The sequence below is a fragment of the Pimephales promelas genome (assembly GCF_988280905.1).
Source record: "Pimephales promelas chromosome 3 unlocalized genomic scaffold, fPimPro1.hap1.1 SUPER_3_unloc_1, whole genome shotgun sequence".
NCBI classification, from domain to species: Eukaryota; Metazoa; Chordata; class Actinopteri; order Cypriniformes; family Leuciscidae; genus Pimephales; species Pimephales promelas.
The window spans coordinates 320,518-340,527 of NW_028297295.1; the positions used below are offsets into that span (position 1 = coordinate 320,518).

The following is a 20,010-nucleotide window of genomic DNA, read 5'->3' on the forward strand; positions in this document are numbered from 1 at the left end:
GGTCTCCCATCCAACAATAAAGCTTACAGCACCTGGTATTCCCAGGCGGTCTCCCATCCAAGTACTAACCAGGCCCGACCCTGCTTAGCTTCCGAGATCAGACGAGTTCGGGCGTTCTCAAGGTGGTATGGCCGTAAGCAAAATCTGCTGCCAAAATTGGGCTATTTGAATGGTTAGAACATTAGGGTAGTAAACCATATAAAGCTTACTAGGTCTCCCATCCAACAATAAAGCTTACAGCACCTGGTATTCCCAGGCGGTCTCCCATCCAAGTACTAACCAGGCCCGACCCTGCTTAGCTTCCGAGATCAGACGAGTTCGGGCGTTCTCAAGGTGGTATGGCCGTAAGCAAAATCTGCTGCCAAAATTGGGCTATTTAAATGGTTAGAACATTAGGGTAGTAAACCATATAAAGCTTACTAGGTCTCCCATCCAACAATAAAGCTTACAGCACCTGGTATTCCCAGGCGGTCTCCCATCCAAGTACTAACCAGGCCCGACCCTGCTTAGCTTCCGAGATCAGACGAGTTCGGGCGTTCTCAAGGTGGTATGGCCGTAAGCAAAATCTGCTGCCAAAATTGGGCTATTTGAATGGTTAGAACATTAGGGTAGTAAACCATATAAAGCTTACTAGGTCTCCCATCCAACAATAAAGCTTACAGCACCTGGTATTCCCAGGCGGTCTCCCATCCAAGTACTAACCAGGCCCGACCCTGCTTAGCTTCCGAGATCAGACGAGTTCGGGCGTTCTCAAGGTGGTATGGCCGTAAGCAAAATCTGCTGCCAAAATTGGGCTATTTGAATGGTTAGAACATTAGGGTAGTAAACCATATAAAGCTTACTAGGTCTCCCATCCAACAATAAAGCTTACAGCACCTGGTATTCCCAGGCGGTCTCCCATCCAAGTACTAACCAGGCCCGACCCTGCTTAGCTTCCGAGATCAGACGAGTTCGGGCGTTCTCAAGGTGGTATGGCCGTAAGCAAAATCTGCTGCCAAAATTGGGCTATTTGAATGGTTAGAACATTAGGGTAGTAAACCATATAAAGCTTACTAGGTCTCCCATCCAACAATAAAGCTTACAGCACCTGGTATTCCCAGGCGGTCTCCCATCCAAGTACTAACCAGGCCCGACCCTGCTTAGCTTCCGAGATCAGACGAGTTCGGGCGTTCTCAAGGTGGTATGGCCGTAAGCAAAATCTGCTGCCAAAATTGGGCTTTTTGAATGGTTAGAACATTAGGGTAGTAAACCATATAAAGCTTACTAGGTCTCCCATCCAACAATAAAGCTTACAGCACCTGGTATTCCCAGGCGGTCTCCCATCCAAGTACTAACCAGGCCCGACCCTGCTTAGCTTCCGAGATCAGACGAGTTCGGGCGTTCTCAAGGTGGTATGGCCGTAAGCAAAATCTGCTGCCAAAATTGGGCTATTTGAATGGTTAGAACATTAGGGTAGTAAACCATATAAAGCTTACTAGGTCTCCCATCCAACAATAAAGCTTACAGCACCTGGTATTCCCAGGCGGTCTCCCATCCAAGTACTAACCAGGCCCGACCCTGCTTAGCTTCCGAGATCAGACGAGTTCGGGCGTTCTCAAGGTGGTATGGCCGTAAGCGAAATCTGCTGCCAAAATTGGGCTATTTGAAGAAAAAAAAAAGAGACTCTTTCAGGCTTTCTGAAGAAACTCAGAGACGATTTCAGGCATTTTGAGGGGGAAAAAAGACAATTTAGGATTTTTGAACCATTTCATTGACTCTTTTTTTTTTTTTTTTTAAACAATAAAGCTTACAGCACCTGGTATTCCCAGGCGGTCTCCCATCCAAGTACTAACCAGGCCCGACCCTGCTTAGCTTCCGAGATCAGACGAGTTCGGGCGTTCTCAAGGTGGTATGGCCGTAAGCAAAATCTGCTGCCAAAATTGGGCTATTTGAATGGTTAGAACATTAGGGTAGTAAACCATATAAAGCTTACTAGGTCTCCCATCCAACAATAAAGCTTACAGCACCTGGTATTCCCAGGCGGTCTCCCATCCAAGTACTAACCAGGCCCGACCCTGCTTAGCTTCCGAGATCAGACGAGTTCGGGCGTTCTCAAGGTGGTATGGCCGTAAGCAAAATCTGCTGCCAAAATTGGGCTATTTGAATGGTTAGAACATTAGGGTAGTAAACCATATAAAGCTTACTAGGTCTCCCATCCAACAATAAAGCTTACAGGACCTGGTATTCCCAGGCGGTCTCCCATCCAAGTACTAACCAGGCCCGACCCTGCTTAGCTTCCGAGATCAGACGAGTTCGGGCGTTCTCAAGGTGGTATGGCCGTAAGCAAAATCTGCTGCCAAAATTGGGCTATTTGAATGGTTAGAACATTAGGGTAGTAAACCATATAAAGCTTACTAGGTCTCCCATCCAACAATAAAGCTTACAGCACCTGGTATTCCCAGGCGGTCTCCCATCCAAGTACTAACCAGGCCCGACCCTGCTTAGCTTCCGAGATCAGACGAGTTCGGGCGTTCTCAAGGTGGTATGGCCGTAAGCGAAATCTGCTGCCAAAATTGGGCTATTTGAAGAAAAAAAAAAGAGACTCTTTCAGGCTTTCTGAAGAAACTCAGAGACGATTTCAGGCATTTTGAGGGGGAAAAAAGACAATTTAGGATTTTTGAACCATTTCATTGACTCTTTTTTTTTTTTTTTTTAAACAATAAAGCTTACAGCACCTGGTATTCCCAGGCGGTCTCCCATCCAAGTACTAACCAGGCCCGACCCTGCTTAGCTTCCGAGATCAGACGAGTTCGGGCGTTCTCAAGGTGGTATGGCCGTAAGCAAAATCTGCTGCCAAAATTGGGCTATTTGAATGGTTAGAACATTAGGGTAGTAAACCATATAAAGCTTACTAGGTCTCCCATCCAACAATAAAGCTTACAGCACCTGGTGTTCCCAGGCGGTCTCCCATCCAAGTACTAACCAGGCCCGACCCTGCTTAGCTTCCGAGATCAGACGAGTTCGGGCGTTCTCAAGGTGGTATGGCCGTAAGCAAAATCTGCTGCCAAAATTGGGCTATTTGAATGGTTAGAACATTAGGGTAGTAAACCATATAAAGCTTACTAGGTCTCCCATCCAACAATAAAGCTTACAGCACCTGGTATTCCCAGGCGGTCTCCCATCCAAGTACTAACCAGGCCCGACCCTGCTTAGCTTCCGAGATCAGACGAGTTCGGGCGTTCTCAAGGTGGTATGGCCGTAAGCAAAATCTGCTGCCAAAATTGGGCTATTTGAATGGTTAGAACATTAGGGTAGTAAACCATATAAAGCTTACTAGGTCTCCCATCCAACAATAAAGCTTACAGCACCTGGTATTCCCAGGCGGTCTCCCATCCAAGTACTAACCAGGCCCGACCCTGCTTAGCTTCCGAGATCAGACGAGTTCGGGCGTTCTCAAGGTGGTATGGCCGTAAGCGAAATCTGCTGCCAAAATTGGGCTATTTGAAGAAAAAAAAAAGAGACTCTTTCAGGCTTTCTGAAGAAACTCAGAGACGATTTCAGGCATTTTGAGGGGGAAAAAAGACAATTTAGGATTTTTGAACAATTTCATTGACTCTTTTTTTTTTTTTTTTTTTTTTAAACAATAAAGCTTACAGCACCTGGTATTCCCAGGCGGTCTCCCATCCAAGTACTAACCAGGCCCGACCCTGCTTAGCTTCCGAGATCAGACGAGTTCGGGCGTTCTCAAGGTGGTATGGCCGTAAGCAAAATCTGCTGCCAAAATTGGGCTTTTTGAATGGTTAGAACATTAGGGTAGTAAACCATATAAAGCTTACTAGGTCTCCCATCCAACAATAAAGCTTACAGCACCTGGTATTCCCAGGCGGTCTCCCATCCAAGTACTAACCAGGCCCGACCCTGCTTAGCTTCCGAGATCAGACGAGTTCGGGCGTTCTCAAGGTGGTATGGCCGTAAGCCAAATCTGCTGCCAAAATTGGGCTATTTGAATGGTTAGAACATTAGGGTAGTAAACCATATAAAGCTTACTAGGTCTCCCATCCAACAATAAAGCTTACAGCACCTGGTATTCCCAGGCGGTCTCCCATCCAAGTACTAACCAGGCCCGACCCTGCTTAGCTTCCGAGATCAGACGAGTTCGGGCGTTCTCAAGGTGGTATGGCCGTAAGCGAAATCTGCTGCCAAAATTGGGCTATTTGAAGAAAAAAAAAAGAGACTCTTTCAGGCTTTCTGAAGAAACTCAGAGACGATTTCAGGCATTTTGAGGGGGAAAAAAGACAATTTAGGATTTTTGAACCATTTCATTGACTCTTTTTTTTTTTTTTTTTTTAAACAATAAAGCTTACAGCACCTGGTATTCCCAGGCGGTCTCCCATCCAAGTACTAACCAGGCCCGACCCTGCTTAGCTTCCGAGATCAGACGAGTTCGGGCGTTCTCAAGGTGGTATGGCCGTAAGCAAAATCTGCTGCCAAAATTGGGCTATTTGAATGGTTAGAACATTAGGGTAGTAAACCATATAAAGCTTACTAGGTCTCCCATCCAACAATAAAGCTTACAGCACCTGGTATTCCCAGGCGGTCTCCCATCCAAGTACTAACCAGGCCCGACCCTGCTTAGCTTCCGAGATCAGACGAGTTCGGGCGTTCTCAAGGTGGTATGGCCGTAAGCAAAATCTGCTGCCAAAATTGGGCTATTTGAATGGTTAGAACATTAGGGTAGTAAACCATATAAAGCTTACTAGGTCTCCCATCCAACAATAAAGCTTACAGCACCTGGTATTCCCAGGCGGTCTCCCATCCAAGTACTAACCAGGCCCGACCCTGCTTAGCTTCCGAGATCAGACGAGTTCGGGCGTTCTCAAGGTGGTATGGCCGTAAGCAAAATCTGCTGCCAAAATTGGGCTATTTGAATGGTTAGAACATTAGGGTAGTAAACCATATAAAGCTTACTAGGTCTCCCATCCAACAATAAAGCTTACAGCACCTGGTATTCCCAGGCGGTCTCCCATCCAAGTACTAACCAGGCCCGACCCTGCTTAGCTTCCGAGATCAGACGAGTTCGGGCGTTCTCAAGGTGGTATGGCCGTAAGCAAAATCTGCTGCCAAAATTGGGCTTTTTGAATGGTTAGAACATTAGGGTAGTAAACCATATAAAGCTTACTAGGTCTCCCATCCAACAATAAAGCTTACAGCACCTGGTATTCCCAGGCGGTCTCCCATCCAAGTACTAACCAGGCCCGACCCTGCTTAGCTTCCGAGATCAGACGAGTTCGGGCGTTCTCAAGGTGGTATGGCCGTAAGCAAAATCTGCTGCCAAAATTGGGCTATTTGAATGGTTAGAACATTAGGGTAGTAAACCATATAAAGCTTACTAGGTCTCCCATCCAACAATAAAGCTTACAGCACCTGGTATTCCCAGGCGGTCTCCCATCCAAGTACTAACCAGGCCCGACCCTGCTTAGCTTCCGAGATCAGACGAGTTCGGGCGTTCTCAAGGTGGTATGGCCGTAAGCGAAATCTGCTGCCAAAATTGGGCTATTTGAAGAAAAAAAAAAGAGACTCTTTCAGGCTTTCTGAAGAAACTCAGAGACGATTTCAGGCATTTTGAGGGGGAAAAAAGACAATTTAGGATTTTTGAACCATTTCATTGACTCTTTTTTTTTTTTTTTTTAAACAATAAAGCTTACAGCACCTGGTATTCCCAGGCGGTCTCCCATCCAAGTACTAACCAGGCCCGACCCTGCTTAGCTTCCGAGATCAGACGAGTTCGGGCGTTCTCAAGGTGGTATGGCCGTAAGCAAAATCTGCTGCCAAAATTGGGCTATTTGAATGGTTAGAACATTAGGGTAGTAAACCATATAAAGCTTACTAGGTCTCCCATCCAACAATAAAGCTTACAGCACCTGGTATTCCCAGGCGGTCTCCCATCCAAGTACTAACCAGGCCCGACCCTGCTTAGCTTCCGAGATCAGACGAGTTCGGGCGTTCTCAAGGTGGTATGGCCGTAAGCAAAATCTGCTGCCAAAATTGGGCTATTTGAATGGTTAGAACATTAGGGTAGTAAACCATATAAAGCTTACTAGGTCTCCCATCCAACAATAAAGCTTACAGGACCTGGTATTCCCAGGCGGTCTCCCATCCAAGTACTAACCAGGCCCGACCCTGCTTAGCTTCCGAGATCAGACGAGTTCGGGCGTTCTCAAGGTGGTATGGCCGTAAGCAAAATCTGCTGCCAAAATTGGGCTATTTGAATGGTTAGAACATTAGGGTAGTAAACCATATAAAGCTTACTAGGTCTCCCATCCAACAATAAAGCTTACAGCACCTGGTATTCCCAGGCGGTCTCCCATCCAAGTACTAACCAGGCCCGACCCTGCTTAGCTTCCGAGATCAGACGAGTTCGGGCGTTCTCAAGGTGGTATGGCCGTAAGCGAAATCTGCTGCCAAAATTGGGCTATTTGAAGAAAAAAAAAAGAGACTCTTTCAGGCTTTCTGAAGAAACTCAGAGACGATTTCAGGCATTTTGAGGGGGAAAAAAGACAATTTAGGATTTTTGAACCATTTCATTGACTCTTTTTTTTTTTTTTTTTAAACAATAAAGCTTACAGCACCTGGTATTCCCAGGCGGTCTCCCATCCAAGTACTAACCAGGCCCGACCCTGCTTAGCTTCCGAGATCAGACGAGTTCGGGCGTTCTCAAGGTGGTATGGCCGTAAGCAAAATCTGCTGCCAAAATTGGGCTATTTGAATGGTTAGAACATTAGGGTAGTAAACCATATAAAGCTTACTAGGTCTCCCATCCAACAATAAAGCTTACAGCACCTGGTGTTCCCAGGCGGTCTCCCATCCAAGTACTAACCAGGCCCGACCCTGCTTAGCTTCCGAGATCAGACGAGTTCGGGCGTTCTCAAGGTGGTATGGCCGTAAGCAAAATCTGCTGCCAAAATTGGGCTATTTGAATGGTTAGAACATTAGGGTAGTAAACCATATAAAGCTTACTAGGTCTCCCATCCAACAATAAAGCTTACAGCACCTGGTATTCCCAGGCGGTCTCCCATCCAAGTACTAACCAGGCCCGACCCTGCTTAGCTTCCGAGATCAGACGAGTTCGGGCGTTCTCAAGGTGGTATGGCCGTAAGCAAAATCTGCTGCCAAAATTGGGCTATTTGAATGGTTAGAACATTAGGGTAGTAAACCATATAAAGCTTACTAGGTCTCCCATCCAACAATAAAGCTTACAGCACCTGGTATTCCCAGGCGGTCTCCCATCCAAGTACTAACCAGGCCCGACCCTGCTTAGCTTCCGAGATCAGACGAGTTCGGGCGTTCTCAAGGTGGTATGGCCGTAAGCGAAATCTGCTGCCAAAATTGGGCTATTTGAAGAAAAAAAAAAGAGACTCTTTCAGGCTTTCTGAAGAAACTCAGAGACGATTTCAGGCATTTTGAGGGGGAAAAAAGACAATTTAGGATTTTTGAACAATTTCATTGACTCTTTTTTTTTTTTTTTTTTTTTTTAAACAATAAAGCTTACAGCACCTGGTATTCCCAGGCGGTCTCCCATCCAAGTACTAACCAGGCCCGACCCTGCTTAGCTTCCGAGATCAGACGAGTTCGGGCGTTCTCAAGGTGGTATGGCCGTAAGCAAAATCTGCTGCCAAAATTGGGCTTTTTGAATGGTTAGAACATTAGGGTAGTAAACCATATAAAGCTTACTAGGTCTCCCATCCAACAATAAAGCTTACAGCACCTGGTATTCCCAGGCGGTCTCCCATCCAAGTACTAACCAGGCCCGACCCTGCTTAGCTTCCGAGATCAGACGAGTTCGGGCGTTCTCAAGGTGGTATGGCCGTAAGCCAAATCTGCTGCCAAAATTGGGCTATTTGAATGGTTAGAACATTAGGGTAGTAAACCATATAAAGCTTACTAGGTCTCCCATCCAACAATAAAGCTTACAGCACCTGGTATTCCCAGGCGGTCTCCCATCCAAGTACTAACCAGGCCCGACCCTGCTTAGCTTCCGAGATCAGACGAGTTCGGGCGTTCTCAAGGTGGTATGGCCGTAAGCGAAATCTGCTGCCAAAATTGGGCTATTTGAAGAAAAAAAAAAGAGACTCTTTCAGGCTTTCTGAAGAAACTCAGAGACGATTTCAGGCATTTTGAGGGGGAAAAAAGACAATTTAGGATTTTTGAACCATTTCATTGACTCTTTTTTTTTTTTTTTTTTAAACAATAAAGCTTACAGCACCTGGTATTCCCAGGCGGTCTCCCATCCAAGTACTAACCAGGCCCGACCCTGCTTAGCTTCCGAGATCAGACGAGTTCGGGCGTTCTCAAGGTGGTATGGCCGTAAGCAAAATCTGCTGCCAAAATTGGGCTATTTGAATGGTTAGAACATTAGGGTAGTAAACCATATAAAGCTTACTAGGTCTCCCATCCAACAATAAAGCTTACAGCACCTGGTATTCCCAGGCGGTCTCCCATCCAAGTACTAACCAGGCCCGACCCTGCTTAGCTTCCGAGATCAGACGAGTTCGGGCGTTCTCAAGGTGGTATGGCCGTAAGCAAAATCTGCTGCCAAAATTGGGCTATTTGAATGGTTAGAACATTAGGGTAGTAAACCATATAAAGCTTACTAGGTCTCCCATCCAACAATAAAGCTTACAGCACCTGGTATTCCCAGGCGGTCTCCCATCCAAGTACTAACCAGGCCCGACCCTGCTTAGCTTCCGAGATCAGACGAGTTCGGGCGTTCTCAAGGTGGTATGGCCGTAAGCAAAATCTGCTGCCAAAATTGGGCTATTTGAATGGTTAGAACATTAGGGTAGTAAACCATATAAAGCTTACTAGGTCTCCCATCCAACAATAAAGCTTACAGCACCTGGTATTCCCAGGCGGTCTCCCATCCAAGTACTAACCAGGCCCGACCCTGCTTAGCTTCCGAGATCAGACGAGTTCGGGCGTTCTCAAGGTGGTATGGCCGTAAGCAAAATCTGCTGCCAAAATTGGGCTATTTGAATGGTTAGAACATTAGGGTAGTAAACCATATAAAGCTTACCAGGTCTCCCATCCAACAATAAAGCTTACAGCACCTGGTATTCCCAGGCGGTCTCCCATCCAAGTACTAACCAGGCCCGACCCTGCTTAGCTTCCGAGATCAGACGAGTTCGGGCGTTCTCAAGGTGGTATGGCCGTAAGCGAAATCTGCTGCCAAAATTGGGCTATTTGAATGGTTAGAACATTAGGGTAGTAAACCATATAAAGCTTACTAGGTCTCCCATCCAACAATAAAGCTTACAGCACCTGGTATTCCCAGGCGGTCTCCCATCCAAGTACTAACCAGGCCCGACCCTGCTTAGCTTCCGAGATCAGACGAGTTCGGGCGTTCTCAAGGTGGTATGGCCGTAAGCCAAATCTGCTGCCAAAATTGGGCTATTTGAATGGTTAGAACATTAGGGTAGTAAACCATATAAAGCTTACTAGGTCTCCCATCCAACAATAAAGCTTACAGCACCTGGTATTCCCAGGCGGTCTCCCATCCAAGTACTAACCAGGCCCGACCCTGCTTAGCTTCCGAGATCAGACGAGTTCGGGCGTTCTCAAGGTGGTATGGCCGTAAGCGAAATCTGCTGCCAAAATTGGGCTATTTGAAGAAAAAAAAAAGAGACTCTTTCAGGCTTTCTGAAGAAACTCAGAGACGATTTCAGGCATTTTGAGGGGGAAAAAAGACAATTTAGGATTTTTGAACCATTTCATTGACTCTTTTTTTTTTTTTTTTTAAACAATAAAGCTTACAGCACCTGGTATTCCCAGGCGGTCTCCCATCCAAGTACTAACCAGGCCCGACCCTGCTTAGCTTCCGAGATCAGACGAGTTCGGGCGTTCTCAAGGTGGTATGGCCGTAAGCAAAATCTGCTGCCAAAATTGGGCTATTTGAATGGTTAGAACATTAGGGTAGTAAACCATATAAAGCTTACTAGGTCTCCCATCCAACAATAAAGCTTACAGCACCTGGTATTCCCAGGCGGTCTCCCATCCAAGTACTAACCAGGCCCGACCCTGCTTAGCTTCCGAGATCAGACGAGTTCGGGCGTTCTCAAGGTGGTATGGCCGTAAGCAAAATCTGCTGCCAAAATTGGGCTATTTGAATGGTTAGAACATTAGGGTAGTAAACCATATAAAGCTTACTAGGTCTCCCATCCAACAATAAAGCTTACAGCACCTGGTATTCCCAGGCGGTCTCCCATCCAAGTACTAACCAGGCCCGACCCTGCTTAGCTTCCGAGATCAGACGAGTTCGGGCGTTCTCAAGGTGGTATGGCCGTAAGCAAAATCTGCTGCCAAAATTGGGCTATTTGAATGGTTAGAACATTAGGGTAGTAAACCATATAAAGCTTACTAGGTCTCCCATCCAACAATAAAGCTTACAGCACCTGGTATTCCCAGGCGGTCTCCCATCCAAGTACTAACCAGGCCCGACCCTGCTTAGCTTCCGAGATCAGACGAGTTCGGGCGTTCTCAAGGTGGTATGGCCGTAAGCAAAATCTGCTGCCAAAATTGGGCTATTTGAATGGTTAGAACATTAGGGTAGTAAACCATATAAAGCTTACTAGGTCTCCCATCCAACAATAAAGCTTACAGCACCTGGTATTCCCAGGCGGTCTCCCATCCAAGTACTAACCAGGCCCGACCCTGCTTAGCTTCCGAGATCAGACGAGTTCGGGCGTTCTCAAGGTGGTATGGCCGTAAGCAAAATCTGCTGCCAAAATTGGGCTATTTGAATGGTTAGAACATTAGGGTAGTAAACCATATAAAGCTTACTAGGTCTCCCATCCAACAATAAAGCTTACAGCACCTGGTATTCCCAGGCGGTCTCCCATCCAAGTACTAACCAGGCCCGACCCTGCTTAGCTTCCGAGATCAGACGAGTTCGGGCGTTCTCAAGGTGGTATGGCCGTAAGCAAAATCTGCTGCCAAAATTGGGCTATTTGAATGGTTAGAACATTAGGGTAGTAAACCATATAAAGCTTACTAGGTCTCCCATCCAACAATAAAGCTTACAGCACCTGGTATTCCCAGGCGGTCTCCCATCCAAGTACTAACCAGGCCCGACCCTGCTTAGCTTCCGAGATCAGACGAGTTCGGGCGTTCTCAAGGTGGTATGGCCGTAAGCAAAATCTGCTGCCAAAATTGGGCTTTTTGAATGGTTAGAACATTAGGGTAGTAAACCATATAAAGCTTACTAGGTCTCCCATCCAACAATAAAGCTTACAGCACCTGGTATTCCCAGGCGGTCTCCCATCCAAGTACTAACCAGGCCCGACCCTGCTTAGCTTCCGAGATCAGACGAGTTCGGGCGTTCTCAAGGTGGTATGGCCGTAAGCAAAATCTGCTGCCAAAATTGGGCTATTTGAATGGTTAGAACATTAGGGTAGTAAACCATATAAAGCTTACTAGGTCTCCCATCCAACAATAAAGCTTACAGCACCTGGTATTCCCAGGCGGTCTCCCATCCAAGTACTAACCAGGCCCGACCCTGCTTAGCTTCCGAGATCAGACGAGTTCGGGCGTTCTCAAGGTGGTATGGCCGTAAGCGAAATCTGCTGCCAAAATTGGGCTATTTGAAGAAAAAAAAAAGAGACTCTTTCAGGCTTTCTGAAGAAACTCAGAGACGATTTCAGGCATTTTGAGGGGGAAAAAAGACAATTTAGGATTTTTGAACCATTTCATTGACTCTTTTTTTTTTTTTTTTTAAACAATAAAGCTTACAGCACCTGGTATTCCCAGGCGGTCTCCCATCCAAGTACTAACCAGGCCCGACCCTGCTTAGCTTCCGAGATCAGACGAGTTCGGGCGTTCTCAAGGTGGTATGGCCGTAAGCAAAATCTGCTGCCAAAATTGGGCTATTTGAATGGTTAGAACATTAGGGTAGTAAACCATATAAAGCTTACTAGGTCTCCCATCCAACAATAAAGCTTACAGCACCTGGTATTCCCAGGCGGTCTCCCATCCAAGTACTAACCAGGCCCGACCCTGCTTAGCTTCCGAGATCAGACGAGTTCGGGCGTTCTCAAGGTGGTATGGCCGTAAGCAAAATCTGCTGCCAAAATTGGGCTATTTGAATGGTTAGAACATTAGGGTAGTAAACCATATAAAGCTTACTAGGTCTCCCATCCAACAATAAAGCTTACAGGACCTGGTATTCCCAGGCGGTCTCCCATCCAAGTACTAACCAGGCCCGACCCTGCTTAGCTTCCGAGATCAGACGAGTTCGGGCGTTCTCAAGGTGGTATGGCCGTAAGCAAAATCTGCTGCCAAAATTGGGCTATTTGAATGGTTAGAACATTAGGGTAGTAAACCATATAAAGCTTACTAGGTCTCCCATCCAACAATAAAGCTTACAGCACCTGGTATTCCCAGGCGGTCTCCCATCCAAGTACTAACCAGGCCCGACCCTGCTTAGCTTCCGAGATCAGACGAGTTCGGGCGTTCTCAAGGTGGTATGGCCGTAAGCGAAATCTGCTGCCAAAATTGGGCTATTTGAAGAAAAAAAAAAGAGACTCTTTCAGGCTTTCTGAAGAAACTCAGAGACGATTTCAGGCATTTTGAGGGGGAAAAAAGACAATTTAGGATTTTTGAACCATTTCATTGACTCTTTTTTTTTTTTTTTTTAAACAATAAAGCTTACAGCACCTGGTATTCCCAGGCGGTCTCCCATCCAAGTACTAACCAGGCCCGACCCTGCTTAGCTTCCGAGATCAGACGAGTTCGGGCGTTCTCAAGGTGGTATGGCCGTAAGCAAAATCTGCTGCCAAAATTGGGCTATTTGAATGGTTAGAACATTAGGGTAGTAAACCATATAAAGCTTACTAGGTCTCCCATCCAACAATAAAGCTTACAGCACCTGGTGTTCCCAGGCGGTCTCCCATCCAAGTACTAACCAGGCCCGACCCTGCTTAGCTTCCGAGATCAGACGAGTTCGGGCGTTCTCAAGGTGGTATGGCCGTAAGCAAAATCTGCTGCCAAAATTGGGCTATTTGAATGGTTAGAACATTAGGGTAGTAAACCATATAAAGCTTACTAGGTCTCCCATCCAACAATAAAGCTTACAGCACCTGGTATTCCCAGGCGGTCTCCCATCCAAGTACTAACCAGGCCCGACCCTGCTTAGCTTCCGAGATCAGACGAGTTCGGGCGTTCTCAAGGTGGTATGGCCGTAAGCAAAATCTGCTGCCAAAATTGGGCTATTTGAATGGTTAGAACATTAGGGTAGTAAACCATATAAAGCTTACTAGGTCTCCCATCCAACAATAAAGCTTACAGCACCTGGTATTCCCAGGCGGTCTCCCATCCAAGTACTAACCAGGCCCGACCCTGCTTAGCTTCCGAGATCAGACGAGTTCGGGCGTTCTCAAGGTGGTATGGCCGTAAGCGAAATCTGCTGCCAAAATTGGGCTATTTGAAGAAAAAAAAAAGAGACTCTTTCAGGCTTTCTGAAGAAACTCAGAGACGATTTCAGGCATTTTGAGGGGGAAAAAAGACAATTTAGGATTTTTGAACAATTTCATTGACTCTTTTTTTTTTTTTTTTTTTTTTAAACAATAAAGCTTACAGCACCTGGTATTCCCAGGCGGTCTCCCATCCAAGTACTAACCAGGCCCGACCCTGCTTAGCTTCCGAGATCAGACGAGTTCGGGCGTTCTCAAGGTGGTATGGCCGTAAGCAAAATCTGCTGCCAAAATTGGGCTTTTTGAATGGTTAGAACATTAGGGTAGTAAACCATATAAAGCTTACTAGGTCTCCCATCCAACAATAAAGCTTACAGCACCTGGTATTCCCAGGCGGTCTCCCATCCAAGTACTAACCAGGCCCGACCCTGCTTAGCTTCCGAGATCAGACGAGTTCGGGCGTTCTCAAGGTGGTATGGCCGTAAGCCAAATCTGCTGCCAAAATTGGGCTATTTGAATGGTTAGAACATTAGGGTAGTAAACCATATAAAGCTTACTAGGTCTCCCATCCAACAATAAAGCTTACAGCACCTGGTATTCCCAGGCGGTCTCCCATCCAAGTACTAACCAGGCCCGACCCTGCTTAGCTTCCGAGATCAGACGAGTTCGGGCGTTCTCAAGGTGGTATGGCCGTAAGCGAAATCTGCTGCCAAAATTGGGCTATTTGAAGAAAAAAAAAAGAGACTCTTTCAGGCTTTCTGAAGAAACTCAGAGACGATTTCAGGCATTTTGAGGGGGAAAAAAGACAATTTAGGATTTTTGAACCATTTCATTGACTCTTTTTTTTTTTTTTTTTTAAACAATAAAGCTTACAGCACCTGGTATTCCCAGGCGGTCTCCCATCCAAGTACTAACCAGGCCCGACCCTGCTTAGCTTCCGAGATCAGACGAGTTCGGGCGTTCTCAAGGTGGTATGGCCGTAAGCAAAATCTGCTGCCAAAATTGGGCTATTTGAATGGTTAGAACATTAGGGTAGTAAACCATATAAAGCTTACTAGGTCTCCCATCCAACAATAAAGCTTACAGCACCTGGTATTCCCAGGCGGTCTCCCATCCAAGTACTAACCAGGCCCGACCCTGCTTAGCTTCCGAGATCAGACGAGTTCGGGCGTTCTCAAGGTGGTATGGCCGTAAGCAAAATCTGCTGCCAAAATTGGGCTATTTGAATGGTTAGAACATTAGGGTAGTAAACCATATAAAGCTTACTAGGTCTCCCATCCAACAATAAAGCTTACAGCACCTGGTATTCCCAGGCGGTCTCCCATCCAAGTACTAACCAGGCCCGACCCTGCTTAGCTTCCGAGATCAGACGAGTTCGGGCGTTCTCAAGGTGGTATGGCCGTAAGCAAAATCTGCTGCCAAAATTGGGCTATTTGAATGGTTAGAACATTAGGGTAGTAAACCATATAAAGCTTACTAGGTCTCCCATCCAACAATAAAGCTTACAGCACCTGGTATTCCCAGGCGGTCTCCCATCCAAGTACTAACCAGGCCCGACCCTGCTTAGCTTCCGAGATCAGACGAGTTCGGGCGTTCTCAAGGTGGTATGGCCGTAAGCAAAATCTGCTGCCAAAATTGGGCTTTTTGAATGGTTAGAACATTAGGGTAGTAAACCATATAAAGCTTACTAGGTCTCCCATCCAACAATAAAGCTTACAGCACCTGGTATTCCCAGGCGGTCTCCCATCCAAGTACTAACCAGGCCCGACCCTGCTTAGCTTCCGAGATCAGACGAGTTCGGGCGTTCTCAAGGTGGTATGGCCGTAAGCAAAATCTGCTGCCAAAATTGGGCTATTTGAATGGTTAGAACATTAGGGTAGTAAACCATATAAAGCTTACTAGGTCTCCCATCCAACAATAAAGCTTACAGCACCTGGTATTCCCAGGCGGTCTCCCATCCAAGTACTAACCAGGCCCGACCCTGCTTAGCTTCCGAGATCAGACGAGTTCGGGCGTTCTCAAGGTGGTATGGCCGTAAGCGAAATCTGCTGCCAAAATTGGGCTATTTGAAGAAAAAAAAAAGAGACTCTTTCAGGCTTTCTGAAGAAACTCAGAGACGATTTCAGGCATTTTGAGGGGGAAAAAAGACAATTTAGGATTTTTGAACCATTTCATTGACTCTTTTTTTTTTTTTTTTAAACAATAAAGCTTACAGCACCTGGTATTCCCAGGCGGTCTCCCATCCAAGTACTAACCAGGCCCGACCCTGCTTAGCTTCCGAGATCAGACGAGTTCGGGCGTTCTCAAGGTGGTATGGCCGTAAGCAAAATCTGCTGCCAAAATTGGGCTATTTGAATGGTTAGAACATTAGGGTAGTAAACCATATAAAGCTTACTAGGTCTCCCATCCAACAATAAAGCTTACAGCACCTGGTATTCCCAGGCGGTCTCCCATCCAAGTACTAACCAGGCCCGACCCTGCTTAGCTTCCGAGATCAGACGAGTTCGGGCGTTCTCAAGGTGGTATGGCCGTAAGCAAAATCTGCTGCCAAAATTGGGCTATTTGAATGGTTAGAACATTAGGGTAGTAAACCATATAAAGCTTACTAGGTCTCCCATCCAACAATAAAGCTTACAGGACCTGGTATTCCCAGGCGGTCTCCCATCCAAGTACTAACCAGGCCCGACCCTGCTTAGCTTCCGAGATCAGACGAGTTCGGGCGTTCTCAAGGTGGTATGGCCGTAAGCAAAATCTGCTGCCAAAATTGGGCTATTTGAATGGTTAGAACATTAGGGTAGTAAACCATATAAAGCTTACTAGGTCTCCCATCCAACAATAAAGCTTACAGCACCTGGTATTCCCAGGCGGTCTCCCATCCAAGTACTAACCAGGCCCGACCCTGCTTAGCTTCCGAGATCAGACGAGTTCGGGCGTTCTCAAGGTGGTATGGCCGTAAGCGAAATCTGCTGCCAAAATTGGGCTATTTGAAGAAAAAAAAAAGAGACTCTTTCAGGCTTTCTGAAGAAACTCAGAGACGATTTCAGGCATTTTGAGGGGGAAAAAAGACAATTTAGGATTTTTGAACCATTTCATTGACTCTTTTTTTTTTTTTTTTTAAACAATAAAGCTTACAGCACCTGGTATTCCCAGGCGGTCTCCCATCCAAGTACTAACCAGGCCCGACCCTGCTTAGCTTCCGAGATCAGACGAGTTCGGGCGTTCTCAAGGTGGTATGGCCGTAAGCAAAATCTGCTGCCAAAATTGGGCTTTTTGAATGGTTAGAACATTAGGGTAGTAAACCATATAAAGCTTACTAGGTCTCCCATCCAACAATAAAGCTTACAGCACCTGGTATTCCCAGGCGGTCTCCCATCCAAGTACTAACCAGGCCCGACCCTGCTTAGCTTCCGAGATCAGACGAGTTCGGGCGTTCTCAAGGTGGTATGGCCGTAAGCCAAATCTGCTGCCAAAATTGGGCTATTTGAATGGTTAGAACATTAGGGTAGTAAACCATATAAAGCTTACTAGGTCTCCCATCCAACAATAAAGCTTACAGCACCTGGTATTCCCAGGCGGTCTCCCATCCAAGTACTAACCAGGCCCGACCCTGCTTAGCTTCCGAGATCAGACGAGTTCGGGCGTTCTCAAGGTGGTATGGCCGTAAGCGAAATCTGCTGCCAAAATTGGGCTATTTGAAGAAAAAAAAAAGAGACTCTTTCAGGCTTTCTGAAGAAACTCAGAGACGATTTCAGGCATTTTGAGGGGGAAAAAAGACAATTTAGGATTTTTGAACCATTTCATTGACTCTTTTTTTTTTTTTTTTTTTAAACAATAAAGCTTACAGCACCTGGTATTCCCAGGCGGTCTCCCATCCAAGTACTAACCAGGCCCGACCCTGCTTAGCTTCCGAGATCAGACGAGTTCGGGCGTTCTCAAGGTGGTATGGCCGTAAGCAAAATCTGCTGCCAAAATTGGGCTATTTGAATGGTTAGAACATTAGGGTAGTAAACCATATAAAGCTTACTAGGTCTCCCATCCAACAATAAAGCTTACAGCACCTGGTATTCCCAGGCGGTCTCCCATCCAAGTACTAACCAGGCCCGACCCTGCTTAGCTTCCGAGATCAGACGAGTTCGGGCGTTCTCAAGGTGGTATGGCCGTAAGCAAAATCTGCTGCCAAAATTGGGCTATTTGAATGGTTAGAACATTAGGGTAGTAAACCATATAAAGCTTACTAGGTCTCCCATCCAACAATAAAGCTTACAGCACCTGGTATTCCCAGGCGGTCTCCCATCCAAGTACTAACCAGGCCCGACCCTGCTTAGCTTCCGAGATCAGACGAGTTCGGGCGTTCTCAAGGTGGTATGGCCGTAAGCAAAATCTGCTGCCAAAATTGGGCTATTTGAATGGTTAGAACATTAGGGTAGTAAACCATATAAAGCTTACTAGGTCTCCCATCCAACAATAAAGCTTACAGCACCTGGTATTCCCAGGCGGTCTCCCATCCAAGTACTAACCAGGCCCGACCCTGCTTAGCTTCCGAGATCAGACGAGTTCGGGCGTTCTCAAGGTGGTATGGCCGTAAGCAAAATCTGCTGCCAAAATTGGGCTATTTGAATGGTTAGAACATTAGGGTAGTAAACCATATAAAGCTTACCAGGTCTCCCATCCAACAATAAAGCTTACAGCACCTGGTATTCCCAGGCGGTCTCCCATCCAAGTACTAACCAGGCCCGACCCTGCTTAGCTTCCGAGATCAGACGAGTTCGGGCGTTCTCAAGGTGGTATGGCCGTAAGCGAAATCTGCTGCCAAAATTGGGCTATTTGAATGGTTAGAACATTAGGGTAGTAAACCATATAAAGCTTACTAGGTCTCCCATCCAACAATAAAGCTTACAGCACCTGGTATTCCCAGGCGGTCTCCCATCCAAGTACTAACCAGGCCCGACCCTGCTTAGCTTCCGAGATCAGACGAGTTCGGGCGTTCTCAAGGTGGTATGGCCGTAAGCCAAATCTGCTGCCAAAATTGGGCTATTTGAATGGTTAGAACATTAGGGTAGTAAACCATATAAAGCTTACTAGGTCTCCCATCCAACAATAAAGCTTACAGCACCTGGTATTCCCAGGCGGTCTCCCATCCAAGTACTAACCAGGCCCGACCCTGCTTAGCTTCCGAGATCAGACGAGTTCGGGCGTTCTCAAGGTGGTATGGCCGTAAGCGAAATCTGCTGCCAAAATTGGGCTATTTGAAGAAAAAAAAAAGAGACTCTTTCAGGCTTTCTGAAGAAACTCAGAGACGATTTCAGGCATTTTGAGGGGGAAAAAAGACAATTTAGGATTTTTGAACCATTTCATTGACTCTTTTTTTTTTTTTTTTTTTAAACAATAAAGCTTACAGCACCTGGTATTCCCAGGCGGTCTCCCATCCAAGTACTAACCAGGCCCGACCCTGCTTAGCTTCCGAGATCAGACGAGTTCGGGCGTTCTCAAGGTGGTATGGCCGTAAGCAAAATCTGCTGCCAAAATTGGGCTATTTGAATGGTTAGAACATTAGGGTAGTAAACCATATAAAGCTTACTAGGTCTCCCATCCAACAATAAAGCTTACAGCACCTGGTATTCCCAGGCGGTCTCCCATCCAAGTACTAACCAGGCCCGACCCTGCTTAGCTTCCGAGATCAGACGAGTTCGGGCGTTCTCAAGGTGGTATGGCCGTAAGCAAAATCTGCTGCCAAAATTGGGCTATTTGAATGGTTAGAACATTAGGGTAGTAAACCATATAAAGCTTACTAGGTCTCCCATCCAACAATAAAGCTTACAGCACCTGGTATTCCCAGGCGGTCTCCCATCCAAGTACTAACCAGGCCCGACCCTGCTTAGCTTCCGAGATCAGACGAGTTCGGGCGTTCTCAAGGTGGTATGGCCGTAAGCAAAATCTGCTGCCAAAATTGGGCTATTTGAATGGTTAGAACATTAGGGTAGTAAACCATATAAAGCTTACTAGGTCTCCCATCCAACAATAAAGCTTACAGCACCTGGTATTCCCAGGCGGTCTCCCATCCAAGTACTAACCAGGCCCGACCCTGCTTAGCTTCCGAGATCAGACGAGTTCGGGCGTTCTCAAGGTGGTATGGCCGTAAGCAAAATCTGCTGCCAAAATTGGGCTATTTGAATGGTTAGAACATTAGGGTAGTAAACCATATAAAGCTTACTAGGTCTCCCATCCAACAATAAAGCTTACAGCACCTGGTATTCCCAGGCGGTCTCCCATCCAAGTACTAACCAGGCCCGACCCTGCTTAGCTTCCGAGATCAGACGAGTTCGGGCGTTCTCAAGGTGGTATGGCCGTAAGCGAAATCTGCTGCCAAAATTGGGCTATTTGAATGGTTAGAACATTAGGGTAGTAAACCATATAAAGCTTACTAGGTGTCCCATCCAACAATAAAGCTTACAGCACCTGGTATTCCCAGGCGGTCTCCCATCCAAGTACTAACCAGGCCCGACCCTGCTTAGCTTCCGAGATCAGACGAGTTCGGGCGTTCTCAAGGTGGTATGGCCGTAAGCAAAAT

General features: G+C 46.5%; 89 non-coding genes across 89 annotated transcripts; all 89 read right to left on the reverse strand.

The window, feature by feature from the left end:
* Nucleotides 1-20: 20 nt before the first annotated feature.
* Nucleotides 21-139, reverse strand: LOC148963377 (5S ribosomal RNA). The gene has a single exon (XR_016151611.1). It is a non-coding gene; the product is annotated as a 5S ribosomal RNA (ribosomal RNA).
* A 92-nt stretch (nucleotides 140-231) lies between these two features.
* On the reverse strand, nucleotides 232-350 carry LOC148963378 (5S ribosomal RNA). Its single transcript, XR_016151612.1, has one exon. It is a non-coding gene; the product is annotated as a 5S ribosomal RNA (ribosomal RNA).
* Nucleotides 351-442: 92 nt separating this feature from the next.
* On the reverse strand, nucleotides 443-561 carry LOC148963379 (5S ribosomal RNA). The gene has a single exon (XR_016151613.1). It is a non-coding gene; the product is annotated as a 5S ribosomal RNA (ribosomal RNA).
* Nucleotides 562-653: 92 nt separating this feature from the next.
* Nucleotides 654-772, reverse strand: LOC148963380 (5S ribosomal RNA). The gene has a single exon (XR_016151615.1). It is a non-coding gene; the product is annotated as a 5S ribosomal RNA (ribosomal RNA).
* A 92-nt stretch (nucleotides 773-864) lies between these two features.
* Nucleotides 865-983, reverse strand: LOC148963381 (5S ribosomal RNA). Its single transcript, XR_016151616.1, has one exon. It is a non-coding gene; the product is annotated as a 5S ribosomal RNA (ribosomal RNA).
* A 92-nt stretch (nucleotides 984-1,075) lies between these two features.
* On the reverse strand, nucleotides 1,076-1,194 carry LOC148963382 (5S ribosomal RNA). The gene has a single exon (XR_016151617.1). It is a non-coding gene; the product is annotated as a 5S ribosomal RNA (ribosomal RNA).
* Nucleotides 1,195-1,286: 92 nt separating this feature from the next.
* On the reverse strand, nucleotides 1,287-1,405 carry LOC148963383 (5S ribosomal RNA). The gene has a single exon (XR_016151618.1). It is a non-coding gene; the product is annotated as a 5S ribosomal RNA (ribosomal RNA).
* Nucleotides 1,406-1,497: 92 nt separating this feature from the next.
* On the reverse strand, nucleotides 1,498-1,616 carry LOC148963384 (5S ribosomal RNA). The gene has a single exon (XR_016151619.1). It is a non-coding gene; the product is annotated as a 5S ribosomal RNA (ribosomal RNA).
* Nucleotides 1,617-1,783: 167 nt separating this feature from the next.
* Nucleotides 1,784-1,902, reverse strand: LOC148963385 (5S ribosomal RNA). Its single transcript, XR_016151620.1, has one exon. It is a non-coding gene; the product is annotated as a 5S ribosomal RNA (ribosomal RNA).
* Nucleotides 1,903-1,994: 92 nt separating this feature from the next.
* LOC148963386 (5S ribosomal RNA) lies at nucleotides 1,995-2,113 on the reverse strand. The gene has a single exon (XR_016151621.1). It is a non-coding gene; the product is annotated as a 5S ribosomal RNA (ribosomal RNA).
* Nucleotides 2,114-2,205: 92 nt separating this feature from the next.
* LOC148963387 (5S ribosomal RNA) lies at nucleotides 2,206-2,324 on the reverse strand. The gene has a single exon (XR_016153413.1). It is a non-coding gene; the product is annotated as a 5S ribosomal RNA (ribosomal RNA).
* Nucleotides 2,325-2,416: 92 nt separating this feature from the next.
* On the reverse strand, nucleotides 2,417-2,535 carry LOC148963388 (5S ribosomal RNA). The gene has a single exon (XR_016151622.1). It is a non-coding gene; the product is annotated as a 5S ribosomal RNA (ribosomal RNA).
* A 167-nt stretch (nucleotides 2,536-2,702) lies between these two features.
* LOC148963389 (5S ribosomal RNA) lies at nucleotides 2,703-2,821 on the reverse strand. Its single transcript, XR_016151623.1, has one exon. It is a non-coding gene; the product is annotated as a 5S ribosomal RNA (ribosomal RNA).
* A 92-nt stretch (nucleotides 2,822-2,913) lies between these two features.
* LOC148963390 (5S ribosomal RNA) lies at nucleotides 2,914-3,032 on the reverse strand. The gene has a single exon (XR_016153163.1). It is a non-coding gene; the product is annotated as a 5S ribosomal RNA (ribosomal RNA).
* A 92-nt stretch (nucleotides 3,033-3,124) lies between these two features.
* LOC148963391 (5S ribosomal RNA) lies at nucleotides 3,125-3,243 on the reverse strand. The gene has a single exon (XR_016151624.1). It is a non-coding gene; the product is annotated as a 5S ribosomal RNA (ribosomal RNA).
* A 92-nt stretch (nucleotides 3,244-3,335) lies between these two features.
* On the reverse strand, nucleotides 3,336-3,454 carry LOC148963392 (5S ribosomal RNA). Its single transcript, XR_016151626.1, has one exon. It is a non-coding gene; the product is annotated as a 5S ribosomal RNA (ribosomal RNA).
* Nucleotides 3,455-3,626: 172 nt separating this feature from the next.
* Nucleotides 3,627-3,745, reverse strand: LOC148963393 (5S ribosomal RNA). The gene has a single exon (XR_016151627.1). It is a non-coding gene; the product is annotated as a 5S ribosomal RNA (ribosomal RNA).
* Nucleotides 3,746-3,837: 92 nt separating this feature from the next.
* On the reverse strand, nucleotides 3,838-3,956 carry LOC148963394 (5S ribosomal RNA). The gene has a single exon (XR_016151628.1). It is a non-coding gene; the product is annotated as a 5S ribosomal RNA (ribosomal RNA).
* A 92-nt stretch (nucleotides 3,957-4,048) lies between these two features.
* Nucleotides 4,049-4,167, reverse strand: LOC148963395 (5S ribosomal RNA). The gene has a single exon (XR_016151629.1). It is a non-coding gene; the product is annotated as a 5S ribosomal RNA (ribosomal RNA).
* A 169-nt stretch (nucleotides 4,168-4,336) lies between these two features.
* On the reverse strand, nucleotides 4,337-4,455 carry LOC148963396 (5S ribosomal RNA). The gene has a single exon (XR_016151630.1). It is a non-coding gene; the product is annotated as a 5S ribosomal RNA (ribosomal RNA).
* Nucleotides 4,456-4,547: 92 nt separating this feature from the next.
* Nucleotides 4,548-4,666, reverse strand: LOC148963397 (5S ribosomal RNA). Its single transcript, XR_016151632.1, has one exon. It is a non-coding gene; the product is annotated as a 5S ribosomal RNA (ribosomal RNA).
* A 92-nt stretch (nucleotides 4,667-4,758) lies between these two features.
* Nucleotides 4,759-4,877, reverse strand: LOC148963398 (5S ribosomal RNA). The gene has a single exon (XR_016151633.1). It is a non-coding gene; the product is annotated as a 5S ribosomal RNA (ribosomal RNA).
* Nucleotides 4,878-4,969: 92 nt separating this feature from the next.
* On the reverse strand, nucleotides 4,970-5,088 carry LOC148963399 (5S ribosomal RNA). Its single transcript, XR_016151634.1, has one exon. It is a non-coding gene; the product is annotated as a 5S ribosomal RNA (ribosomal RNA).
* Nucleotides 5,089-5,180: 92 nt separating this feature from the next.
* On the reverse strand, nucleotides 5,181-5,299 carry LOC148963400 (5S ribosomal RNA). The gene has a single exon (XR_016151635.1). It is a non-coding gene; the product is annotated as a 5S ribosomal RNA (ribosomal RNA).
* A 92-nt stretch (nucleotides 5,300-5,391) lies between these two features.
* On the reverse strand, nucleotides 5,392-5,510 carry LOC148963401 (5S ribosomal RNA). The gene has a single exon (XR_016151636.1). It is a non-coding gene; the product is annotated as a 5S ribosomal RNA (ribosomal RNA).
* A 167-nt stretch (nucleotides 5,511-5,677) lies between these two features.
* On the reverse strand, nucleotides 5,678-5,796 carry LOC148963402 (5S ribosomal RNA). The gene has a single exon (XR_016151638.1). It is a non-coding gene; the product is annotated as a 5S ribosomal RNA (ribosomal RNA).
* Nucleotides 5,797-5,888: 92 nt separating this feature from the next.
* LOC148963403 (5S ribosomal RNA) lies at nucleotides 5,889-6,007 on the reverse strand. The gene has a single exon (XR_016151639.1). It is a non-coding gene; the product is annotated as a 5S ribosomal RNA (ribosomal RNA).
* Nucleotides 6,008-6,099: 92 nt separating this feature from the next.
* LOC148963404 (5S ribosomal RNA) lies at nucleotides 6,100-6,218 on the reverse strand. Its single transcript, XR_016153414.1, has one exon. It is a non-coding gene; the product is annotated as a 5S ribosomal RNA (ribosomal RNA).
* A 92-nt stretch (nucleotides 6,219-6,310) lies between these two features.
* LOC148963405 (5S ribosomal RNA) lies at nucleotides 6,311-6,429 on the reverse strand. The gene has a single exon (XR_016151640.1). It is a non-coding gene; the product is annotated as a 5S ribosomal RNA (ribosomal RNA).
* Nucleotides 6,430-6,596: 167 nt separating this feature from the next.
* LOC148963406 (5S ribosomal RNA) lies at nucleotides 6,597-6,715 on the reverse strand. Its single transcript, XR_016151641.1, has one exon. It is a non-coding gene; the product is annotated as a 5S ribosomal RNA (ribosomal RNA).
* A 92-nt stretch (nucleotides 6,716-6,807) lies between these two features.
* Nucleotides 6,808-6,926, reverse strand: LOC148963407 (5S ribosomal RNA). The gene has a single exon (XR_016153164.1). It is a non-coding gene; the product is annotated as a 5S ribosomal RNA (ribosomal RNA).
* A 92-nt stretch (nucleotides 6,927-7,018) lies between these two features.
* On the reverse strand, nucleotides 7,019-7,137 carry LOC148963408 (5S ribosomal RNA). The gene has a single exon (XR_016151642.1). It is a non-coding gene; the product is annotated as a 5S ribosomal RNA (ribosomal RNA).
* Nucleotides 7,138-7,229: 92 nt separating this feature from the next.
* On the reverse strand, nucleotides 7,230-7,348 carry LOC148963409 (5S ribosomal RNA). The gene has a single exon (XR_016151643.1). It is a non-coding gene; the product is annotated as a 5S ribosomal RNA (ribosomal RNA).
* A 173-nt stretch (nucleotides 7,349-7,521) lies between these two features.
* Nucleotides 7,522-7,640, reverse strand: LOC148963410 (5S ribosomal RNA). Its single transcript, XR_016151644.1, has one exon. It is a non-coding gene; the product is annotated as a 5S ribosomal RNA (ribosomal RNA).
* A 92-nt stretch (nucleotides 7,641-7,732) lies between these two features.
* LOC148963411 (5S ribosomal RNA) lies at nucleotides 7,733-7,851 on the reverse strand. The gene has a single exon (XR_016151645.1). It is a non-coding gene; the product is annotated as a 5S ribosomal RNA (ribosomal RNA).
* A 92-nt stretch (nucleotides 7,852-7,943) lies between these two features.
* On the reverse strand, nucleotides 7,944-8,062 carry LOC148963412 (5S ribosomal RNA). Its single transcript, XR_016151646.1, has one exon. It is a non-coding gene; the product is annotated as a 5S ribosomal RNA (ribosomal RNA).
* Nucleotides 8,063-8,230: 168 nt separating this feature from the next.
* Nucleotides 8,231-8,349, reverse strand: LOC148963413 (5S ribosomal RNA). The gene has a single exon (XR_016151647.1). It is a non-coding gene; the product is annotated as a 5S ribosomal RNA (ribosomal RNA).
* Nucleotides 8,350-8,441: 92 nt separating this feature from the next.
* LOC148963414 (5S ribosomal RNA) lies at nucleotides 8,442-8,560 on the reverse strand. The gene has a single exon (XR_016151649.1). It is a non-coding gene; the product is annotated as a 5S ribosomal RNA (ribosomal RNA).
* Nucleotides 8,561-8,652: 92 nt separating this feature from the next.
* LOC148963415 (5S ribosomal RNA) lies at nucleotides 8,653-8,771 on the reverse strand. The gene has a single exon (XR_016151650.1). It is a non-coding gene; the product is annotated as a 5S ribosomal RNA (ribosomal RNA).
* A 92-nt stretch (nucleotides 8,772-8,863) lies between these two features.
* Nucleotides 8,864-8,982, reverse strand: LOC148963416 (5S ribosomal RNA). The gene has a single exon (XR_016151651.1). It is a non-coding gene; the product is annotated as a 5S ribosomal RNA (ribosomal RNA).
* Nucleotides 8,983-9,074: 92 nt separating this feature from the next.
* Nucleotides 9,075-9,193, reverse strand: LOC148963417 (5S ribosomal RNA). Its single transcript, XR_016151652.1, has one exon. It is a non-coding gene; the product is annotated as a 5S ribosomal RNA (ribosomal RNA).
* A 92-nt stretch (nucleotides 9,194-9,285) lies between these two features.
* On the reverse strand, nucleotides 9,286-9,404 carry LOC148963418 (5S ribosomal RNA). Its single transcript, XR_016151653.1, has one exon. It is a non-coding gene; the product is annotated as a 5S ribosomal RNA (ribosomal RNA).
* Nucleotides 9,405-9,496: 92 nt separating this feature from the next.
* LOC148963419 (5S ribosomal RNA) lies at nucleotides 9,497-9,615 on the reverse strand. The gene has a single exon (XR_016151654.1). It is a non-coding gene; the product is annotated as a 5S ribosomal RNA (ribosomal RNA).
* Nucleotides 9,616-9,782: 167 nt separating this feature from the next.
* LOC148963420 (5S ribosomal RNA) lies at nucleotides 9,783-9,901 on the reverse strand. Its single transcript, XR_016151655.1, has one exon. It is a non-coding gene; the product is annotated as a 5S ribosomal RNA (ribosomal RNA).
* A 92-nt stretch (nucleotides 9,902-9,993) lies between these two features.
* On the reverse strand, nucleotides 9,994-10,112 carry LOC148963421 (5S ribosomal RNA). The gene has a single exon (XR_016151656.1). It is a non-coding gene; the product is annotated as a 5S ribosomal RNA (ribosomal RNA).
* A 92-nt stretch (nucleotides 10,113-10,204) lies between these two features.
* On the reverse strand, nucleotides 10,205-10,323 carry LOC148963422 (5S ribosomal RNA). The gene has a single exon (XR_016151657.1). It is a non-coding gene; the product is annotated as a 5S ribosomal RNA (ribosomal RNA).
* A 92-nt stretch (nucleotides 10,324-10,415) lies between these two features.
* On the reverse strand, nucleotides 10,416-10,534 carry LOC148963423 (5S ribosomal RNA). The gene has a single exon (XR_016151658.1). It is a non-coding gene; the product is annotated as a 5S ribosomal RNA (ribosomal RNA).
* A 92-nt stretch (nucleotides 10,535-10,626) lies between these two features.
* LOC148963424 (5S ribosomal RNA) lies at nucleotides 10,627-10,745 on the reverse strand. Its single transcript, XR_016151660.1, has one exon. It is a non-coding gene; the product is annotated as a 5S ribosomal RNA (ribosomal RNA).
* A 92-nt stretch (nucleotides 10,746-10,837) lies between these two features.
* Nucleotides 10,838-10,956, reverse strand: LOC148963425 (5S ribosomal RNA). The gene has a single exon (XR_016151661.1). It is a non-coding gene; the product is annotated as a 5S ribosomal RNA (ribosomal RNA).
* Nucleotides 10,957-11,048: 92 nt separating this feature from the next.
* LOC148963426 (5S ribosomal RNA) lies at nucleotides 11,049-11,167 on the reverse strand. Its single transcript, XR_016151662.1, has one exon. It is a non-coding gene; the product is annotated as a 5S ribosomal RNA (ribosomal RNA).
* Nucleotides 11,168-11,259: 92 nt separating this feature from the next.
* On the reverse strand, nucleotides 11,260-11,378 carry LOC148963427 (5S ribosomal RNA). The gene has a single exon (XR_016151663.1). It is a non-coding gene; the product is annotated as a 5S ribosomal RNA (ribosomal RNA).
* A 92-nt stretch (nucleotides 11,379-11,470) lies between these two features.
* Nucleotides 11,471-11,589, reverse strand: LOC148963428 (5S ribosomal RNA). The gene has a single exon (XR_016151664.1). It is a non-coding gene; the product is annotated as a 5S ribosomal RNA (ribosomal RNA).
* Nucleotides 11,590-11,756: 167 nt separating this feature from the next.
* LOC148963429 (5S ribosomal RNA) lies at nucleotides 11,757-11,875 on the reverse strand. Its single transcript, XR_016151665.1, has one exon. It is a non-coding gene; the product is annotated as a 5S ribosomal RNA (ribosomal RNA).
* Nucleotides 11,876-11,967: 92 nt separating this feature from the next.
* LOC148963430 (5S ribosomal RNA) lies at nucleotides 11,968-12,086 on the reverse strand. Its single transcript, XR_016151666.1, has one exon. It is a non-coding gene; the product is annotated as a 5S ribosomal RNA (ribosomal RNA).
* A 92-nt stretch (nucleotides 12,087-12,178) lies between these two features.
* Nucleotides 12,179-12,297, reverse strand: LOC148963431 (5S ribosomal RNA). The gene has a single exon (XR_016153415.1). It is a non-coding gene; the product is annotated as a 5S ribosomal RNA (ribosomal RNA).
* A 92-nt stretch (nucleotides 12,298-12,389) lies between these two features.
* On the reverse strand, nucleotides 12,390-12,508 carry LOC148963432 (5S ribosomal RNA). The gene has a single exon (XR_016151667.1). It is a non-coding gene; the product is annotated as a 5S ribosomal RNA (ribosomal RNA).
* Nucleotides 12,509-12,675: 167 nt separating this feature from the next.
* LOC148963433 (5S ribosomal RNA) lies at nucleotides 12,676-12,794 on the reverse strand. Its single transcript, XR_016151670.1, has one exon. It is a non-coding gene; the product is annotated as a 5S ribosomal RNA (ribosomal RNA).
* A 92-nt stretch (nucleotides 12,795-12,886) lies between these two features.
* On the reverse strand, nucleotides 12,887-13,005 carry LOC148963434 (5S ribosomal RNA). The gene has a single exon (XR_016153165.1). It is a non-coding gene; the product is annotated as a 5S ribosomal RNA (ribosomal RNA).
* Nucleotides 13,006-13,097: 92 nt separating this feature from the next.
* LOC148963435 (5S ribosomal RNA) lies at nucleotides 13,098-13,216 on the reverse strand. Its single transcript, XR_016151671.1, has one exon. It is a non-coding gene; the product is annotated as a 5S ribosomal RNA (ribosomal RNA).
* Nucleotides 13,217-13,308: 92 nt separating this feature from the next.
* Nucleotides 13,309-13,427, reverse strand: LOC148963436 (5S ribosomal RNA). The gene has a single exon (XR_016151673.1). It is a non-coding gene; the product is annotated as a 5S ribosomal RNA (ribosomal RNA).
* Nucleotides 13,428-13,599: 172 nt separating this feature from the next.
* Nucleotides 13,600-13,718, reverse strand: LOC148963437 (5S ribosomal RNA). The gene has a single exon (XR_016151674.1). It is a non-coding gene; the product is annotated as a 5S ribosomal RNA (ribosomal RNA).
* Nucleotides 13,719-13,810: 92 nt separating this feature from the next.
* LOC148963438 (5S ribosomal RNA) lies at nucleotides 13,811-13,929 on the reverse strand. Its single transcript, XR_016151675.1, has one exon. It is a non-coding gene; the product is annotated as a 5S ribosomal RNA (ribosomal RNA).
* A 92-nt stretch (nucleotides 13,930-14,021) lies between these two features.
* Nucleotides 14,022-14,140, reverse strand: LOC148963439 (5S ribosomal RNA). Its single transcript, XR_016151676.1, has one exon. It is a non-coding gene; the product is annotated as a 5S ribosomal RNA (ribosomal RNA).
* A 168-nt stretch (nucleotides 14,141-14,308) lies between these two features.
* LOC148963440 (5S ribosomal RNA) lies at nucleotides 14,309-14,427 on the reverse strand. Its single transcript, XR_016151677.1, has one exon. It is a non-coding gene; the product is annotated as a 5S ribosomal RNA (ribosomal RNA).
* A 92-nt stretch (nucleotides 14,428-14,519) lies between these two features.
* LOC148963441 (5S ribosomal RNA) lies at nucleotides 14,520-14,638 on the reverse strand. The gene has a single exon (XR_016151678.1). It is a non-coding gene; the product is annotated as a 5S ribosomal RNA (ribosomal RNA).
* Nucleotides 14,639-14,730: 92 nt separating this feature from the next.
* Nucleotides 14,731-14,849, reverse strand: LOC148963442 (5S ribosomal RNA). The gene has a single exon (XR_016151679.1). It is a non-coding gene; the product is annotated as a 5S ribosomal RNA (ribosomal RNA).
* A 92-nt stretch (nucleotides 14,850-14,941) lies between these two features.
* On the reverse strand, nucleotides 14,942-15,060 carry LOC148963443 (5S ribosomal RNA). Its single transcript, XR_016151680.1, has one exon. It is a non-coding gene; the product is annotated as a 5S ribosomal RNA (ribosomal RNA).
* Nucleotides 15,061-15,152: 92 nt separating this feature from the next.
* LOC148963444 (5S ribosomal RNA) lies at nucleotides 15,153-15,271 on the reverse strand. Its single transcript, XR_016151681.1, has one exon. It is a non-coding gene; the product is annotated as a 5S ribosomal RNA (ribosomal RNA).
* Nucleotides 15,272-15,363: 92 nt separating this feature from the next.
* On the reverse strand, nucleotides 15,364-15,482 carry LOC148963445 (5S ribosomal RNA). Its single transcript, XR_016151682.1, has one exon. It is a non-coding gene; the product is annotated as a 5S ribosomal RNA (ribosomal RNA).
* Nucleotides 15,483-15,648: 166 nt separating this feature from the next.
* Nucleotides 15,649-15,767, reverse strand: LOC148963446 (5S ribosomal RNA). Its single transcript, XR_016151684.1, has one exon. It is a non-coding gene; the product is annotated as a 5S ribosomal RNA (ribosomal RNA).
* Nucleotides 15,768-15,859: 92 nt separating this feature from the next.
* LOC148963447 (5S ribosomal RNA) lies at nucleotides 15,860-15,978 on the reverse strand. The gene has a single exon (XR_016151685.1). It is a non-coding gene; the product is annotated as a 5S ribosomal RNA (ribosomal RNA).
* A 92-nt stretch (nucleotides 15,979-16,070) lies between these two features.
* Nucleotides 16,071-16,189, reverse strand: LOC148963448 (5S ribosomal RNA). The gene has a single exon (XR_016153416.1). It is a non-coding gene; the product is annotated as a 5S ribosomal RNA (ribosomal RNA).
* Nucleotides 16,190-16,281: 92 nt separating this feature from the next.
* LOC148963449 (5S ribosomal RNA) lies at nucleotides 16,282-16,400 on the reverse strand. Its single transcript, XR_016151686.1, has one exon. It is a non-coding gene; the product is annotated as a 5S ribosomal RNA (ribosomal RNA).
* Nucleotides 16,401-16,567: 167 nt separating this feature from the next.
* Nucleotides 16,568-16,686, reverse strand: LOC148963450 (5S ribosomal RNA). The gene has a single exon (XR_016151687.1). It is a non-coding gene; the product is annotated as a 5S ribosomal RNA (ribosomal RNA).
* A 92-nt stretch (nucleotides 16,687-16,778) lies between these two features.
* Nucleotides 16,779-16,897, reverse strand: LOC148963451 (5S ribosomal RNA). Its single transcript, XR_016151688.1, has one exon. It is a non-coding gene; the product is annotated as a 5S ribosomal RNA (ribosomal RNA).
* A 92-nt stretch (nucleotides 16,898-16,989) lies between these two features.
* On the reverse strand, nucleotides 16,990-17,108 carry LOC148963452 (5S ribosomal RNA). Its single transcript, XR_016151689.1, has one exon. It is a non-coding gene; the product is annotated as a 5S ribosomal RNA (ribosomal RNA).
* Nucleotides 17,109-17,277: 169 nt separating this feature from the next.
* Nucleotides 17,278-17,396, reverse strand: LOC148963453 (5S ribosomal RNA). Its single transcript, XR_016151690.1, has one exon. It is a non-coding gene; the product is annotated as a 5S ribosomal RNA (ribosomal RNA).
* Nucleotides 17,397-17,488: 92 nt separating this feature from the next.
* Nucleotides 17,489-17,607, reverse strand: LOC148963454 (5S ribosomal RNA). The gene has a single exon (XR_016151691.1). It is a non-coding gene; the product is annotated as a 5S ribosomal RNA (ribosomal RNA).
* A 92-nt stretch (nucleotides 17,608-17,699) lies between these two features.
* Nucleotides 17,700-17,818, reverse strand: LOC148963455 (5S ribosomal RNA). Its single transcript, XR_016151692.1, has one exon. It is a non-coding gene; the product is annotated as a 5S ribosomal RNA (ribosomal RNA).
* Nucleotides 17,819-17,910: 92 nt separating this feature from the next.
* Nucleotides 17,911-18,029, reverse strand: LOC148963456 (5S ribosomal RNA). Its single transcript, XR_016151693.1, has one exon. It is a non-coding gene; the product is annotated as a 5S ribosomal RNA (ribosomal RNA).
* A 92-nt stretch (nucleotides 18,030-18,121) lies between these two features.
* LOC148963457 (5S ribosomal RNA) lies at nucleotides 18,122-18,240 on the reverse strand. Its single transcript, XR_016151695.1, has one exon. It is a non-coding gene; the product is annotated as a 5S ribosomal RNA (ribosomal RNA).
* A 92-nt stretch (nucleotides 18,241-18,332) lies between these two features.
* On the reverse strand, nucleotides 18,333-18,451 carry LOC148963458 (5S ribosomal RNA). Its single transcript, XR_016151696.1, has one exon. It is a non-coding gene; the product is annotated as a 5S ribosomal RNA (ribosomal RNA).
* Nucleotides 18,452-18,543: 92 nt separating this feature from the next.
* LOC148963459 (5S ribosomal RNA) lies at nucleotides 18,544-18,662 on the reverse strand. The gene has a single exon (XR_016151697.1). It is a non-coding gene; the product is annotated as a 5S ribosomal RNA (ribosomal RNA).
* A 169-nt stretch (nucleotides 18,663-18,831) lies between these two features.
* On the reverse strand, nucleotides 18,832-18,950 carry LOC148963460 (5S ribosomal RNA). Its single transcript, XR_016151698.1, has one exon. It is a non-coding gene; the product is annotated as a 5S ribosomal RNA (ribosomal RNA).
* Nucleotides 18,951-19,042: 92 nt separating this feature from the next.
* On the reverse strand, nucleotides 19,043-19,161 carry LOC148963461 (5S ribosomal RNA). The gene has a single exon (XR_016151699.1). It is a non-coding gene; the product is annotated as a 5S ribosomal RNA (ribosomal RNA).
* A 92-nt stretch (nucleotides 19,162-19,253) lies between these two features.
* On the reverse strand, nucleotides 19,254-19,372 carry LOC148963462 (5S ribosomal RNA). The gene has a single exon (XR_016151700.1). It is a non-coding gene; the product is annotated as a 5S ribosomal RNA (ribosomal RNA).
* Nucleotides 19,373-19,464: 92 nt separating this feature from the next.
* Nucleotides 19,465-19,583, reverse strand: LOC148963463 (5S ribosomal RNA). Its single transcript, XR_016151701.1, has one exon. It is a non-coding gene; the product is annotated as a 5S ribosomal RNA (ribosomal RNA).
* A 92-nt stretch (nucleotides 19,584-19,675) lies between these two features.
* Nucleotides 19,676-19,794, reverse strand: LOC148963464 (5S ribosomal RNA). The gene has a single exon (XR_016151702.1). It is a non-coding gene; the product is annotated as a 5S ribosomal RNA (ribosomal RNA).
* Nucleotides 19,795-19,886: 92 nt separating this feature from the next.
* LOC148963465 (5S ribosomal RNA) lies at nucleotides 19,887-20,005 on the reverse strand. Its single transcript, XR_016151703.1, has one exon. It is a non-coding gene; the product is annotated as a 5S ribosomal RNA (ribosomal RNA).
* Between the last annotated feature and the right edge of the window lie 5 nt (nucleotides 20,006-20,010).